Source organism: Rattus norvegicus, chromosome 16 (genome assembly GCF_021556685.1).
Source record: "Rattus norvegicus strain SHRSP/BbbUtx chromosome 16, alternate assembly SHRSP_T2T, whole genome shotgun sequence".
Lineage (NCBI taxonomy): Eukaryota > Metazoa > Chordata > Mammalia > Rodentia > Muridae > Rattus > Rattus norvegicus.
Genome location: NC_141549.1, coordinates 15,660,007 through 15,677,891, shown reverse-complemented (window position 1 = coordinate 15,677,891; position 17,885 = coordinate 15,660,007). Strand labels below are relative to the sequence as shown.

The following is a 17,885-nucleotide window of genomic DNA, read 5'->3' as shown; positions in this document are numbered from 1 at the left end:
GCAGATAATATACCTTCTAGCAGACAGCCTTTTTATAGAATGACTTTTCATCTGTTGCCAAAGACTCTTTCTGTTTCTCTTTCTCTGTCCTTTTCTCACTCTTTGTGTGTGTGTGTGTGTGTGTGTGTGTGTGTGTGTTTGTGTGTGTGGGGGGGTGTGGGTGTGTGTTTCATATACGTTTATATGTTTATGCTGATACTTAACCATGTGCTTGTGTACATGTGCATAAGTATGCTGTATGCACACGCATGAAGCAAACATGCATTTACTTAGAGTGGCTCTTCATGTATTTGTGATACGGTTACAAGACAACTGGAATATTCGAGCAACATGCTGGTGTGTAATTGCAAACTCTACAATTGTACGATTTGGAGGAATCAAATTCAGTCATATCAGAATCAAAGTTCTTTCTCATTTTGTCTTTTTTTCTTTTAATTCTGCTTTTGTTTAAAATCCTGTCTGACCATGGTAATTAGTAACTAAATTATTGACTAACTTTTGAAATTGCACAAAAGTAAGACAGCATAGTAATAGACAATTCAGAAGGAAAATATGCTAGTGAGGCTTATGGAATGAAAATAATGACCAATGTCCATGTATTGAGAAGAAAGTGTATTAACAACAGAGAGTATGGACGTGTAGAATATTGACATTGTCCTTTTTTCTCATTCCAAACACAAAATAGCAAGAATAGGATTGAAGTTTAAATAATATTCAGCTAATATTTCAAGAAAGGATTGACAATCCGCTATGCCCTTACTAGTCACTCTGGCACCAGGTTCCTCACATTGAATTAGTGATCGCATCATCAGTGGGAACTGTGACAATGACAAGTGGCATGAACAATGATTATACTCAGAATCACAGGTGGTTGGCTAACTTTATCTTGGAGCAGCATGAAAAGATGAGATCCAAGGGAATTAATTTTCTTTATAAATACGAGAGCTAGCTTGAGACTCTGTGGCTAAAATAACTTCTTGGAACTTGTAAAAAAACTGCTTTGGTAAACACTCGCTTAGAGTATTACATGTGGGTTCTCTCCATTTCCCATTGTTGTTTTGGAAGATGTATTATGTGGGATGTGAATAACAAGACCCTGGATCATATAGAAGCATTAACAACTGCCTATCGCCAGGTCTGCAGAGGAAGAGGTGCCGATACTAAGGTCTGGTTCCCTAATTGCTTCTTGATTTGTTAATAAAGAAGGCTGGGAACCAATTGGTGAATGGAAGGGACAGGGGGAACTTCCATATCCCAAAAGGAAAGAGCGTCTTAGTAGGGCAGGGTCTGTGTGTGTGTGTGTGTGTGTGTGTGTGTGTGTGTGTGTGTGGCCAGGTTTTGGAACGAGGATCAAGTATCAATCACGTAACATGTAGGCGCAGCTAGAACCAGCAGCCTTAGCTACCAGAGAATGCCTAAGGAGTTCGGCAGGGGCCAGCTGATACAAGCCACTGGGTAAGTTATTGCAGGAGGAGAAATGGAGCTAATAATTGATGAGGGCATGCCTTTCCAGGCAGAAGATTCTGTGCCCAGCAGTTATGGCTAGCTGGCAAATTCTGAAATAATAAAGCTGTCTGTCTGTCCTTTATCTGCGGATTCTAGGGCCTCCGGTGTGGGCTGATGGAATGGTCGACTCCTGGAGCATAAGGCAGGTAGAGAGAGAGGCAGGGTTAGGGCTGATTGCCATAGACCCCGGAGCTAAGCAGGATGGGAAAAAGGGAACTGCGAGGGGCTAGAGCACAGCAGCTCCCTGGTAAGCTGGGTCAGTGCTGGCAGCAGCCCATCTGGAGCTAAGCCAGGAGCTTGGTTGCAGCTCACAGGCTAAGGCAGTAGCATGCTTTAAAAGCTACATGCAAGACAGAGTGATATATCCTAATTCATTTAAACCTCTTCCTTTCTCTGAATCCTAACCATGATTGTAGCACCCTCCAAGAGAAGGTAATGTCAGTTAACAAGGGAAAACAAGGGAACCACAGAAATCAACGAAAGTGCACTAGCTCACATAATGGAAACCACAGAAATCACCCAAAACATGCCAGCTCACATAACTGAACAATTAAACACATAGAAATATTCAAATGACTTGGAGACAGTGTGCTTAGGAAGACAGAAAAGCAAAATCGTCCAAGACAGTAATGATGCTGGTCATCAGCAAGTTGTATTCCCAAGTTTTAAACATTCTAAAGAGCTAGGGTTTCTACTTTTCAGAAACTTGACCATAAAATCCATCTAGAAATGTGAAAGAATAAAAAAACATGTCTTTAAATTAATCTAGGCTTACATGTAACATGTGAAGATTCAGAACTGTAGAAGGAAGAAAAAGTAGAGTTTTCAGCCGTATCTCAAAACAATGGACAGTTTAAAATTGTCAAAAGCTTTTGCTTAAAGGTATTATAAATATTATGTAAGTAGCCTTGAGGACAGCAGAATTGTAGCAGAACAGGAGCAAAGCTTACCTGACAAAATAACCAGACACTTAAAACAAGATGTAAGGCTCAGTCCTCATTAGCACTAATTCCCAACAGAAATCAAAACCCTTCATTCCAGAATATATGAGGACATTAAGACATTAATAAATACAAAACATAGAAAAGAAATGGTAACAATGTTAAGAAAGAATATATTTAATTACTTCTCACCTAGGAGAACCAAAGCAAAGAGAACGGATGATGAATTTCTCAAAAGCAGGGTGATGCATGCTCAAGAGGATTTTGTACACCAACAAAAGCTTCATCAAGGAAACAAATTTTCAGGTACTGGTACTGACACTGATCTTAAAGTTTACTTAAAGCTGTACTTTAAATAAAATTCAAAGAAAGTGACAAAGGCCAGCAAGAAGATGTAGCCCAAACAGGCTCTTGACCAGTGGATAATGGACCTAAAGAATTACCAAGAACGTCTAGATAAAGCATATTGCTAAGCCAAAGAAACAGGCATAAAGGAATGCATTTCCCCATTTCTGGTTTTGATGTCTGTGTTTTTCTCCTCCTGCATTAAAATACATGAGCAATGTGTGTGGTTTTTAAAGAGTAGATACAATCTCTATATTATTGAAAGAATATTAAGAACACAAAATACCCTTTCATTGTGTGAACTAGTTAATAATTGTTTAGTAAACACCTTTTAAATGCAGGTATATCCCTAACAACATCAACCATTTTTCACACTGTGATGTTTAATGCATCAAATGGTCTCCAAAGAGCAAAACTGTGTTTTCTGTATGAGTGGATTCAACCATGTATTCAATGAAAATCACCTATTAACAGAAGTACTGTTTGGCTCTCATTATAAATTTTAATCATGCACATTTACCAATCTACCACGGTCATACCACTTGATTGAATGAAAGTAACTTACCTGTTTTAATCCCTCTTGAAATAACTTCGAGTCCCACACCCGCGGATCCCGGCTCGCAGCAGCTCTCTGCTCCCAGACCCGGTGAGAGAGAGACCCAACCGCCTGGTCAGGTGGGCACTCCTGAGGTTGCAGAGCGGAAGAGACCACCAACACTGCTCACCCCTGCCCACATCCCTGGCCCAAGAGGAAACTGTATAAGGCCTCTGGGCTCCCGTGGGGGAGGGCCCAGGAGCGGCAGGACCCCTGCCTGAGACACCGCCAGAACCTAAAAGAAACAGACCGGATAAACAGTTCTCTGCACCCAAATCACGTGGGAGGGAGAGCTAAACCTTCAGAGAGGCAGACAAGCCTGGGAAACCAGAAGAGACTGCTCCCTGCACACACATCTCGGACGCCAGAGGAAAAAGCCAAAGACCATCTGGAACCCTGGTGCACTGAAGCTCCCGGAAGGGGCGGCACAGGTCTTCCTGGTTGCTGCCGCTGCAGAGAGCCCATGGGCAGCACCCCACGAGCGAACTTGAGCCTCAGGACCACAGGTAAGACCAACTTTTCTGCTGCAAGAAAGCTGCCTGGTGAACTCAAGACACAGGCCCACAGGAACAGCTGAAGACCTGTAGAGAGGAAAAACTACACGCCCAAAAGCAGAACACTCTGTCCCCATAACTGACTGAAAGAGAGGAAAACAGGTCTACAGCACTCCTGACACACAGGCTTATAGGACAGTCTAGCCACTGTCAGAAATAGCAGAACAAAGTAAAACTAGAGATAATCTGATGGCGAGAGGCAAGCGCAGGAACCCAAGCAACAGAAACCAAGACTACATGGCACCATCGGAGCCCAATTCTCCCATCAAAACAAACATGGAATATCCAAACACACCAGAAAAGCAAGATCTAGTTTCAAAATCATTTTTGATCATGATGCTGGAGGACTTCAAAAAAGACATGAAGAACTCCCTTAGAGAACAAGTAGAAGCCTACAGAGAGGAATCGCAAAAATGCCTGAAAGAATTCCAGAAAAACATAAATAAACAAGCAGAAGCCCATAGAGAGGAGACACAAAAATCCCTGAAAGAATTCCAGGAAAACACAATCAAACAGTTGAAGGAATTGAGGATGGAAATAGAAGCAATCAAGAAAGAACACATGGAAACAGCCCTGGATATAGAAAACCAAAAGAAGAGACAAGGAGCTGTAGATACAAGCTTCACCAACAGAATACAAGAGATGGAAGAGAGAATCTCAGGAGCAGAAGATTCCATAGAAATCATTGTCTCAACTGTCAAGGATAATGTAAAGCGGAAAAAGCTACTGGTCCAAAATATACAGGAAATCCAGGACTCAATGAGAAGATCAAACCTAAGGATAATAGGTATAGAAGAGAGTGAAGACTCCCAGCTCAAAGGACCAGTAAATATCTTCAACAAAATCATAGAAGAAAACTTCCCTAACCTAAAAAAAGAGATACCCATAGATATACAAGAAGCCTACAGAACTCCAAATAGATTGGACCAGAAAAGAAACACCTCCCGTCACATAATAGTCAAAACACCAAACGCACAAAATAAAGAAAGAATATTAAAAGCAGTAAGGGAAAAAGGTCAAGTAGCATATAAAGGCAGACCTATCAGAATCACACCAGACTTCTCGCCAGAAACTATGAAGGCCAGGAGATCCTGGACTGATGTCATACAGACCCTAAAGAACACAAATGCCAGCCCAGGTTACTGTATCCAGCAAAACTCTCAATTAACATTGATGGAGAAACCAAGATATTCCATGACAAAACCAAATTTACACAATATCTTTCTACAAATCCAGCACTACAAAGGATAATAAATGGTAAAGCCCAACATAAGGAGGCAAGCTATACCCTAGAAGAAGCAAGAAACTAATCATCTTGGCAACAAAACAAAGAGAATGAAAGCACACAAACATAACCTCACATCCAAATATGAATATAACGGGAAGCAATAATCACTATTCCTTAATATCTCTCAATATCAATGGCCTCAACTCCCCAATAAAAAGACATAGATTAATAAACTGGATATGCAACGAGGACCCTGCATTCTGCTGCCTACAGGAAACACACCTCAGAGACAAAGACAGACACTACCTCAGAGTGAAAGGCTGGAAAACAACTTTCCAAGCAAATGGTCAGAAGAAGCAAGCTGGAGTAGCCATTCTATTATCAAATAAAATCAATTTCCAACTAAAAGTCATCAAAAAAGATAAGGAAGGACACTTCATATTCATCAAAGGAAAAATCCACCAAGATGAACTCTCAATCCTAAATATCTATGCCCGAAATACAAGGGCACCTACATACGTAAAAGAAACCTTACTAAAGCTCAAAACACACATTGCACCTCACACAATAATAGTGGGAGATTTCAACACCCCACTCTCATCAATGGACAGATCATGGAAACAGAAATTAAACAGTGATGTCGACAGACTAAGAGATGTCATGAGCCAAATGGACTTAACAGATATTTATAGAACATTCTATCCTAAAGCAAAAGGATATACCTTCTTCTCAGCTCCTCATGGCACTTTCTCCAAAATTGACCATATAATTGGTCAAAAAACGGGCCTCAACAGGTACAGAAAGATAGAAATAATCCCATGCGTGCTATCGGACCACCACGGCCTAAAACTGGTCTTCAATAACAATAAGGGAAGAATGCCCACATATACGTGGAAATTGAACAATGCTCTACTCAATGATAACCCGGTCAAGGAAGAAATAAAGAAAGAAATTAAAAACTTTTTAGAATTTAATGAAAATGAAGGTACAACATACCCAACCTTATGGGACACAATGAAAGCTGTGCTAAGAGGAAAACTCATAGCGCTGAGTGCCTGCAGAAAGAAACAGGAAAGAGCATATGTCAGCAGCTTGACAGCACACCTAAAAGCTCTAGAACAAAAAGAAGCAAATACACCCAGGAGGAGCAGAAGGCAGGAAATAATCAAACTCAGAGCTGAAATCAACCAAGTAGAAACAAAAAGGACCATAGAAAGAATCAACAGAACCAAAAGCTGGTTCTTTGAGAAAATCAACAAAATAGATAAACCCTTAGCCAGACTAACGAGAGGACACAGAGAGTGCGTCCAAATTAACAAAATCAGAAATGAAAAGGGAGACATAACTACAGATTCAGAGGAAATTCAAAAAATCATCAGATCTTACTATAAAAACCTATATTCAACAAAACTTGAAAATCTTCAGGAAATGTACAATTTCCTAGACAGATACCAGGTATGGAAGTTAAATCAGGAACAGATAAACCAGTTAAACAACCCCATAACTCCTAAGGAAATAGAAGCAGTCATTAAAGGTCTCCCAACCAAAAAGAGCCCAGGTCCAGATGGGTTTAGTGCAGAATTCTATCAAACCTTCATAGAAGACCTCATACCAATATTATCCAAACTATTCCACAAAATTGAAACAGATGGATCACTACCGAATTCCTTCTACGAAGCCACAATTACTCTTATACCTAAACCACACAAAGACACAACAAAGAAAGAGAACTTCAGACCAATTTCCCTTATGAATATCGACGCAAAAATACTCAATAAAATTCTGGCAAACCGAATTCAAGAGCACATCAAAACAATCATCCACCATGATCAAGTAGGCTTCATCCCAGGCATGCAGGGATGTTTTAATATACGGAAAACCATCAACGTGATCCATCATATAAACAAACTGAAAGAACAGAACCACATGATCATTTCATTAGATGCTGAGAAAGCATTTGACAAAATTCAACACCCCTTCATGATAAAAGTCCTGGAAAGAATAGGAATTCAAGGCCCATACCTAAACATAGTAAAAGCCATATACAGCAAACCAGTTGCTAACATTAAACTAAATGGAGAGAAACTTGAAGCAATCCCACTAAAATCAGGGACTAGACAATGCTGCCCACTCTCTCCCTAATTATTCAATATAGTTCTTGAAGTTCCAGCCAGAGCAATCAGACAACAAAAGGAGATCAAGGGGATACAGATCGGAAAAGAAGAGGTCGAAATATCACTATTTGCAGACGACATGATAGTATATTTAAGTGATCCCAAAAGTTCCACCAGAGAAATACTAAAGCTGATAAACAACTTCAGCAAAGTGGCTGGGTATAAAATTAACTCAAATAAATCAGTTGCCTTCCTCTATACAAAAGAGAAACAAGCCGAGAAAGAAATTAGGGAAACGACACCCTTCATAATAGACCCAAATAGTATAAAGTACCTTGGTGTGACTTTAACCAAGCAAGTAAAAGATCTGTACAATAAGAACTTCAAGACACTGAGGAAAGAAATTGAAGAAGACCTCAGAAGATGGAAAGATCTCCCATGCTCATGGGTTGGCAGGATTAATATAGTAAAAATGGCCATTTTACTAAAAGCAATCTACAGATTCAGTGCAATCCCCATCAAAATACCAATCCAATTCTTCAAAGAGTTAGACAGAACAATTTGCAAATTCACCTGGAATAACAAAAAACCCAGGATAGCTAAAGCTATCCTCAACAATAAAAGGACTTCAGGGGGAATCACTATCCCTGAACTCAAGCAGTATTACAGAGCAATAGTGATAAAAACTGCATGGTATTGGTACAGAGACAGACAGATAGACCAATGGAATAGAATTGAAGACCCAGAAATGAACGCACACACCTATGGTCACTTGATTTTTGACAAAGGAGCCAAAACCATCCAATGGAAAAAAGATAGCATTTTCAGCAAATGGTGCTGGTTCAACTGGAGGGCAACATGTAGAAGAATGCAGATCGATCCATCCTTATCACCCTGTACAAAGCTTAAGTCCAAGTGGATCAAGGACCTCCACATCAAACCAGACACACTCAAACTAATAGAAGAAAAACTAGGGAAGCATCTGGAACACATGGGCACTGGAAAAAATTTCCTGAACAAAACACCAATGGCTTACGCTCTAAGATCAAGAATCGACAAATGGGATCTCATAAAACTGCAAAGCTCCTGTAAGGCAAAGGACACTGTGGTTAGGACAAAATGGCAACCAACAGATTGGGAAAAGATCTTTACCAATCCTACAACAGATAGAGGCCTTATATCCAAAATATACAAAGAACTCAAGAAGTTAGACCGCAGGGAAACAAATAACCCTATTAAAAAATGGGGTTCAGAGCTAAACAAAGAATTCACAGCTGAGGAATGCCGAATGGCCGAGAAACACCTAAAGAAATGTTTAACATCTTTAGTCATAAGGGAAATGCAAATCAAAACAACCCTGAGATTTCACCTCACACCAGTGAGAATGGCTAAAATCAAAAACTCAGGTGACAGCAGATGCTGGCGAGGATGCGGAGAAAGAGGAACACTCCTCCATTGTTGGTGGGATTGCAGACTGGTACAACCATTCTGGAAATCAGTCCGGAGGTTCCTCAGAAAATTGGACATTGAACTGCCTGAGGATCGAACTATACCTCTCTTGGGCATATACCCAAAAGATTCCTCAACATACAAAAGAGACACGTGCTCCACTATGTTCATCGCAGCCTTATTTATAATAGCCAGAAACTGGAAAGAACCCAGATGCCCTTCAACAGAGGAATGGATTCAGAAAATGTGGTACATCTACACAATGGAATATAACTCAGCTATCAAAAACAACGAGTTTATGAAATTTGTAGGCAAATGGTTGGAACTGGAAAATATCATCCTGAATGAGCTAACCCATTCACAGAAAGACATACATGGTATGCACTCATTGATAAGTGGCTATTAGCCCAAATGCTTGAATTACCCTAGATCCCTAGAACAAACGAAACTCAAGACAGATGATCAAAATGTGAATGCTTCACTCCTTCTTTAAATGAGGAAAAAGAATACCCTTGGCAGGGAAGGGAGAGGCAAAGATTAAAACAGAGACTGAAGGAACACCCATTCAGAGCCTGCCCCACATATGACCCATACATATACAGCCACCCAATTAGAGAAGATGGACGAAGCAAAGAAGTGCAGGCCTACAGGAACCGGATGTAGATCGCTCCTGAGAGACACAGCCAGAATACAGCAAATACAGAGGCGAATGCCAGCAGCAAACCACTGAACTGAGAATAGGCCCCGGTTGAAGGAATCAGAGAAAGAACTGGAAGAGCTTGAAGGGGCTCGAGACCCCAAAAGTACAACAATGTCAAGCAACCGGAGCTTCCAGGGACTAAGCCACTACCTAAAGACTATACATGGACTGACCCTGGACTCTGACCCCATAGGTAGCAATGAATATCCTAGTAAGAGCACCAGTGGAAGGGGAAGCCCTGGGTCCTGCTAAGACTGAACCCCCAGTGAACTAGACTATGGGGGGAGGGCGGCAATGGGGGGAGGGTTGGGAGGGGAACACCCGTAAGGAAAGGGAGGGGGGAGGGGGATGTTTGCCCGGAAACCGGGAAAGGGAATAACACTTGAAATGTATATAAGAAATACTCAAGTTAATAAAAAAAAAGAAATAACTTCATATTAACCCAGGCATTGATGCTTTCTGAATAAATTAGTATTGCATATTTAAAACCATGATTATGCAAACACTATAAGACCTTGAAATCACATAAATCCTTGATGCTGGAGCATATGCAGGATAAAAATACTTCTCAATTGTTTAAGAGCACTGACATTATGAAAAGTGTATATTTCAACCATAATAAACTGAAAGTAGACATCAATAAAACAGGGCATTTGGGGAATTTAAAAACACGTGAATGTTAAATGGCACAATCTTAAACAATTAGTGGACTGTGGAATAATAAAGGGAAATAGAAAATAATTTGAGACAAATGAAATGAAAACATAGCAAAGTAACGTTTATGAGCTAGAACATAAACCTAAGGAAGCAGAAGATGCACTTCACAGTTCACTTAAATAAGCAGAATAAAGAAAGTAAGTAAGACAGAGTAGAAATTAATAGACAATCAATGGACAAAGTTGAGAACTGTAAATGGTGCTTCTTTACAAACATTTATAAAAGTCATAAATATTCTCATCCTAAAAAGAAGAGAAAACTAAAGGAAAAAATCAACTACAGAAGAGAGAACATAAACTCCTATTTTATAGTTAAATGTGGTCCTAAGTGAATACCATGTGCTACTACATATTAAAATGTGGGTAATTTAGATGTTAAAAAACGTATATGTATGTATGCATATGTGTATGTGTATATGTATGTACATATATCTATATTTCCAAATGTCCATATATCTATATATGCACATATATACACATATGATCATAGATATTAGACTAACATATGATATAAATATATATACAGATAATTTCAGCAATATATTTCAGCAAAACAAATGTTTACCATTATTACGATAGTTTTATTAACATGATGGAATCTACAGTCATCTGAGAGTTAAGCCTACAGTGCAAAGTGCAGAGGTAACTTTTATTCACTAGATGTAATTGTTATTTCAGAGGATTAGTGCTGAATAAGCTCACCCTTTCTATCTTTTTCTGCACTCTGGCTCTCTGGTTCAACTCAGTTCTTCTGGCTTAAACTTCTCTCCAAGCTTACTAATTCCATCTCAGTTTATCACCGAATTGCTCTCCTTGGACTCAAACTAACTCTGGCTGTTTGTTCTAATCTTCTGGCTTGTTCTTATTCTTTGGCTTCAACTGCCTCTACTGGCCTGCACTGAATGGCATAAACTCACTACGGAACTCAACTCAACTCCACTGCGCTGTACCCGCCGCACTGACGCCCAGCTGACTCCCTCTCCCTGCACTGCTCTTAAATAGCTTTTCCCCTCAGAGTTGGGTATAGCCTATGTTTGACTCATTCTGTCAAATTCTTCTCTGATTCATCAATTTGTCTGCTCCTCAATTAGACATTACTTTAAAACATGACTGCTTTCTTCTGCAAACTAATTTTACCTTAAAGGTGTGTACTAAATATTTGTTTCCATTCCAGCCAGATCACATAGACCCAGACAGTCTTTGGATGTGATCGCTGGCCAGAGTAGCCATGTTGCTGAGTTACAATCCTCTACACTTCAGGAACTGTTAGAATAAAGTGTTCACCCTTTGACATGCTTGTGAGAGTTTATTGTGAGGGTTTGTGTTGATATGCTTAATTGTGTTAGGATCACACTAAGGGTTTGCTTGTGTCCTTGACTCTATAAAAAGGATTGGGGTAGAGAGATGGGTCAGTGGTTAAGAGATACTGCTCTTGCAGAGCCCTAGGTTAAGTTCCCAGAGCACTAATTGTGTGTCTCATGACCACATTTAACCCAGTTCCAGTGGGCTCTGCTACCTCTGATCTCTCATGTACACACACACACACACACACACACACACACACACACACAGAGAGAGAGAGAGAGAGAGAGAGAGAGAGAGAGAGAGAGAGAGGAAAATAACTAAAAACAATTCTCAACCAACAATATACTTATTAACAAGGGATTGACTGTCTTCCTGTGAGGATGAAGGTAAGGAGAATTAAAGATCTGCCCTCACCACTGAACAATATTACCCTGAGCATAGTACTCGGGCCACCTATGATATAAAAGTAAACCTACATCCAGACTGACAGGAGTTAAATTACTTCTGTCTATATGTGACATGGTTTGCTTGTTTAAAAAATAGGTAATAAAGTATGTTAACCAAGAATGAAAAAAAGAAGTTTAATTCACAAAGATCAGTTATATCCTTGCATTGAGCCAAATGGTCATGAAATTGTAAATGAGATTATAAAATGATTCATGTTGTAAAAATGTCAAAAGAGTGTAATACAAAGAACTTTGACCAACAGAGTACAGACTTTTACATCAAAGACTATTAAACTTGCATAACGACACTGAGTAAAATCTCAAAAAGAAAGACATCCCATATCCATGGACTAGAAATTCTACTATATTTATGATGCCTCTATGCCTCAGGCTGCTCCAGGGAAACAGAACCACTAACTAGGATGTGTATAAGATGATGTTCTTGGTAATTGCTCAGACACTTTAGAGACAGCAGACGTCTCCAAGTGCTTACTTAGGAAGATAGAAATACAGGCCAGCAGATGCCATGGCTCTATTGTGAATCTCACAGCGGAGGAACCAGCAGAACTGAGGAAGCGAGTTCCTCATAGGAAGCTAGCAGGCCAGGGAATGAACGAAGAGCTCAGGATGAGTCTGAAAGGAGAAGAAACCAATTTTTTTACTTCAAAGAAGTTCTATTCCGACTTTCAACTAAATGAGAAAAAAAATCAACTGGTGAAACAATGAATTTTACTAAGCTTACAAATCCTAACGTTAATCTCATCTGAAACTACCCTCACTTAAACGTCCAGGATAATAATTGACCAAATAGCATTTCTGTGCTACTCCGGGACCGGTCTATAGGTGGCGCTGTTTTTGGTTCCCACGGTAACTTAAAAGAGAAACTTATTCAAGATCCATAACCCTTGACGCCCTGCAGGTGAAGGAAGAGGATGTCCTCAAATTCCTTGCTGCAGGAACCCACTTAGGTGGCACCAACCTTGACTTTTAGATGGAGCAGTACATCTACAAAAGGAAAAGTGAGGGTATCTACACCATACACCTTAAGAGGACCTGGGAGAAGCTGTTGCCCGCTGCTCGCTCTATTGTTGCCATTGAGAACCCTGTGACGTCAGCTTCACCTCTTCCAGGAACACTGGCCAGAGACCTGTGCTGAAGTTCGCTGCTGCTACAGGAACCACTCCAATTGCTGGCTGCTTCACACCTGGGACCTTCACTAACCAGATCCAAGCACCCTTCAGGGAGCCACGGCTTCTAGTGGTGACAAATCCCCGGGCTGACCATCAGCCCCTCACAGAAGCCACTTATGTCAACCTGCCCGCCATTGCTCTAACACACTCTCCCCTGCGCTATGTGGATATTGCCATCCTGTGCCACAACAAGGGAGCTCACTCACTGGGTCTGATGTGGTGGATGCTGGCCTGGGAAGTATCCGCATGCGAGGAACTATCTCCCGTGAGCACCCATGGGAGGTTATGCCTGATCTTTACTTCTACAGAGACACTGAGGAGATTGAGAAGGAGGAGCAGGCTGCCGCTGAGAAGACCTTGACAAAGGAAGAAATCCAGGGTGAATGGACCGCACCAGCTCCCGAGTTCACTGCTGCTCAACCTAAGGTGGCAGACTGGTCTGAGGGTGTACATGGTGCCCTCTGTGCCCATCCAGCAGTTCCCCATGGAAGACTGGAGTGCGCAGCCAGCCACTGAGGACTGGTCAGCAGAGGCCACTGAGTGGGTTGGAGCCACCATTGAGTGGTCCTGACCTGCTCTGCAGACACCTGAGTGAAAGGAATAAAGGTGGAAGGAAAATAAAGTTCCTAAAAGCTGAAAAAAATTGACCAAATAACTGGACACTGTATGATTAATGAAGTTCACATATTCATTTAACCATTGTAAGTTCAACTTTTATAAATTGATTCTAAACTCAAAACCAATAAAATTCTGTTACCTTCTTTTGCAGGAATTTACTAGCAGATCCAAGTAGTAAAGCAAGAGAACCAGTGTTAACAAAACAATCATAACGAAAAAGGAGTGAGTTTACAGAAAATAAATTACCTAATTTCAACCATAATTTTCTATAACACATAATTTTACAGCAGCTCAAATGTCCACAGACTAATGAATAGATGAACAAAACAAAGTATATTTGTATAATAGAATATTTGTTAGCAATAATTAAGAGTCTTAATCTAAATACACATACATACAGAGACAGACAGTGACAGAGAAAAACAGAGACAGATGACAGAAATAGGTAAATGAAAGATAGACAAATGACAGATAGATAACAGATGAAAGATCTTTACAATGCCTACATCTAATGGAGGGCTAATATCCAAAATATACAAAGAACTCAAGAAGTTAGATTCCAGAGAGCCAAATAACCCTATTACAGCCTCTTATAAGCCTATTAAAAATGGAGTACAGAGCTAAACAAAGAATTTTCAGCTGAGGAATTTCGAATGGCTGAGAAGTACCTAAAGAAATGTTCAACATACTTAGTCATCAGAGAAATGCAAATCAAAAGAACCCTAAGATTCCACCTCACACCAGTCAGAATGGCTAAAATCAAAAACTCAGGTGGCAACAGATGCTGGCGAGGATGTGGAGAAAGAGAAACACATCTCCATTGTTAGTGGGATTGCACACTGCTACAACCCCTCTGGAAAATACTCTGGAGGTTCCTCAGAAAATTGGACACAGTACTACCTGAGGACTGAGCTATACCACTCCTGGGCATATACTCAAATGATGCCCCAACATACAACAAAGAAACATGCTCCACTATGTTCACAGCAGCCTTATTTATAACAGCCAGAAGCAGGAAAGAACCCAGATGCTCTTCAACAGAGGAATGGATATGGAAAATGTGGTATATCTACACAATGGAGTACTACTAGCTATCAAAAACAATGACGTCATGAAATTCATAGGCAAATGGATTGAACTAGAAAATATCATCCTGAGTGAGGTAAACGAATCACAGAAAAACACACATGGTATGCACTCACTGATAAGTGGATATTAGCCCAAAATCTTGAATTACCCAAGATACAATCCACAGACCACAAGAAACTCCAGAAGAAGGACATCCAAAGTGTGGATGCTTCACTCTTTCTTAAAAGGCGGAACATAAATGTTCATAGGAGGGCATATGGAAACCAAGTTTGGAGCAGAGACTGAAGGAATGGCCATTCAGAGTCTGCCCCACATGGGTGTACAGCCCATATACATGCAGCCACTAAAACTAGATTAGATTGATGGAGCTAAGAAGTGCATGCTGACAGGAGCCTGATATAGCTGTCTCCTGAGACACACAGCCAGAGCATGTCAATTACACAGGCGAATGCTAGCAGCAAACCATTGAACCGAGAATGGGGTCCCCCTTGGAAGAATTAGAGAAGGGATTGAAAGAGCTGAAGGGGATTGCAACCCCATAAGAACAACAATGGCCATAATAGGCCAACCAACCAGAGCTTCCAGGGACTAAACCACTATCCAAAGACTATACATGGACTGACCCATGGCTCCAACTGCATGTGTAGTAGAGGATGGCCTTGTTGGACACCAATGGAAAGAGAAGCTCTTGGTCCTGCCAAGGTTTCTCACCCCTCATGGGGAGGAGGAAGGGGGGTGGTTGGGGAGGGGAACACCCTTATAGAAGAAGGGGAAGGGGATTGGATAGGGGCTTATGTATGGGAAAACCAGTAAAGGGAATAACATTTGAAATTTAAATAAAAATATATCTAATAAAAAATAAAAGGTGAGATAATGCTCTGTAAACATCTAAACAAAAGGCAATTATGATAAACATTATTATATATGATTTATTTTTATTAACTGTTCAGAATAGGCAAGTCTTAACAAACAAAAAGCATGAAGAATAACACATAACTCTGTGTGTGTGTATGTTTGTGTGTATGTGTGTTATAACTTACACAAAAACCTGTGGATATCAAAAGCCACTATATTATATCCTTTAAGTGAATGTAATTTAAGGTACATGAATTGTATATCAATGAAGTAGTATCTTATTTTTGCTTACAAACAGGACTTAAAGTGATAGTCTGATATTCAATACCTTCAGACTTCAAGATATGTAGTCACAGATGACATGGTGAGAAAGAGTTAGTTCTTTTTACCTGTCCATGGATTGGAAGAGTCACACTCCTCTGTGATGCCAGGAATGATGCCAAGTCACAGGTAGAACAATCCACATCCTTGAACCTCAACAGCCATCAATGTCCACATATTACAGTCCTGTTGCCTCTGGCATACCAAGAAGATAGCATTGGATTGTCAACTGTTATCTATTTTTTAGTAAAATGGTCAATTATGGACAGATGACAGCTCTTACAATAAGGACTGGTCCTTGTTGATGATTGGTTGTTATGGGATCTACAGAATGCATCATAGGTTCCAGTTCTGCTGAGGAGAATGCCAATGTGTTTGTCAGGATATTCCAAACCTATATTCAGAGAGTGAATGAGGTCAATAAAGTTCACTGATGTATTAGTTATCCAAGATCCTTCAATTTGATACCAAGTGTGGAATGGAATCCAGTTATGTCTACTTCTTAAAACTATTTTTTCAGTGACCTAGTTAAGACCTCAAGTCAATGTCCTTCCTATGAAATCACCTATGAGGATCCTGGACAGAAGCTTCCTTGGTGGGAACTTGGCACACTATCCATTTTCAGGCTTCATGGAGATGTCATGAACTGAAGAGCAGGCCTTAGCAAACTCTATTTCAATAATCATGTGTTTCTCCTGAACAAGATCCTCGAGAGCAGTACTATTAGCTGGCAATGTTTAAAAATCTTTATTTTCAAGGAAGATGCGGAAGAGACCTTGCATTAACAATATCTGTTAAGCTCAGTGCTGTCCTCCAAGGACTAAATCATCTTTGTCTAATGATGACCCAGGCAGCCTGACAACTTCCCACTGGTGATTGACTTTTTATTAAATAAATGTATAGCATGCCTCCCAATCTGTATCAAGATTGGAGACAGTTCTGGGTGGATAAGATTCATCAAGGTAAAAAAAAAAAAGTACCCATCCCTAACTCATGCTTAGAAGTGGCAGACATAGTACAATATTTAGCATATTTTCAGACTGAGCCAAGAAGTGAAACCCTATACACCAATGCCAAAAAGCTTCCAGCCTCCATTTAGAAGAAACTGGCTTTAGCTTTCCAAAGAAACAGAAATATCAGGTTTGAATTCTACCTTGAATTATATCCAGTTCTAAGTCTCCAGGATCTCCAAATGGAGAGAAGAATAGAATTGCCCCAAGGGAAGTAGTGAAGTGTGTGTGGCCACCAAAGGTGAACACAAAGGAACAGGAGCAACTTAATATTTGCAAGCTGACACAGTCTCGCAGTCTTATTGTATAACTGTAAAGAGTGGCTTACTTCCTATCCTTACTGTCACATTCACATTAACCAGAAGCAGAGACACAGATGTCTAGTATTTAAGAAAAAAAATTATGCCTCAGGGAGACTCAAAGTCACAATAGAAAACACCTTCCAAGGAAGCCCACACAGCACCTCCAAGGCAGAAATGCTAATTTTAATTAATTCTTGCTAAGTGTTTAAGTGTATCTTAAGGCTAGTACATGAGTGCATAAATGCATATGTGTCAATATATCTCTAGAACTACGTGGAGAACTGTATAAAAGACAAGATATAGAGTGCATCAATTATGGTATTTCATATAAAAGTGATAGCCTGACAGGACAAAAGAAGAAATGCCTTGGAGCCTGGTCCTTTAAAAGTGATATACTAAATAAACCAAGGAACATATCACAATTAAAAGGCAAATAGTTTCAGGTAGCAGTGCTCAGTGGACCAGTCCATAAAACCCCTTAGGTATCAGCAGGTATACTCACCCAGTCCACCCTCTGACAAGTCTGTGAAGGAGGAAAAACCAAGACCCTTCAGGAGGGTGTGACATCTGACTGTTTCATTTTTTTTAAAGTCTTCATTTC

At 40.2% G+C, this 17,885-nt stretch overlaps 1 protein-coding gene and 1 pseudogene across 9 annotated transcripts in view; one reads left to right on the top strand and one right to left on the bottom strand.

Annotated features, from left to right (window-relative positions):
- Nucleotides 1–16,291, bottom strand: part of LOC102556133 (uncharacterized) — a 194,309-nt gene extending 178,018 nt beyond the window's left edge. For 7 of the 9 annotated variants that reach the window (XR_015639690.1, XR_015639699.1, XR_015639709.1 and 4 more), the window contains exon 1: nt 16,041–16,291. The gene's annotated coding sequence lies outside the window, so the exon portion shown is untranslated. The remainder of the gene's footprint in view (nt 1–16,040) is intronic. The other 2 variants (XR_015639700.1, XR_015639701.1) reach the window with 2 other exon arrangements.
- Rpsa-ps13 (ribosomal protein SA, pseudogene 13) lies at nt 1,913–13,736 on the top strand (annotated as a pseudogene).
- Nucleotides 16,292–17,885: the final 1,594 nt, after the last annotated feature.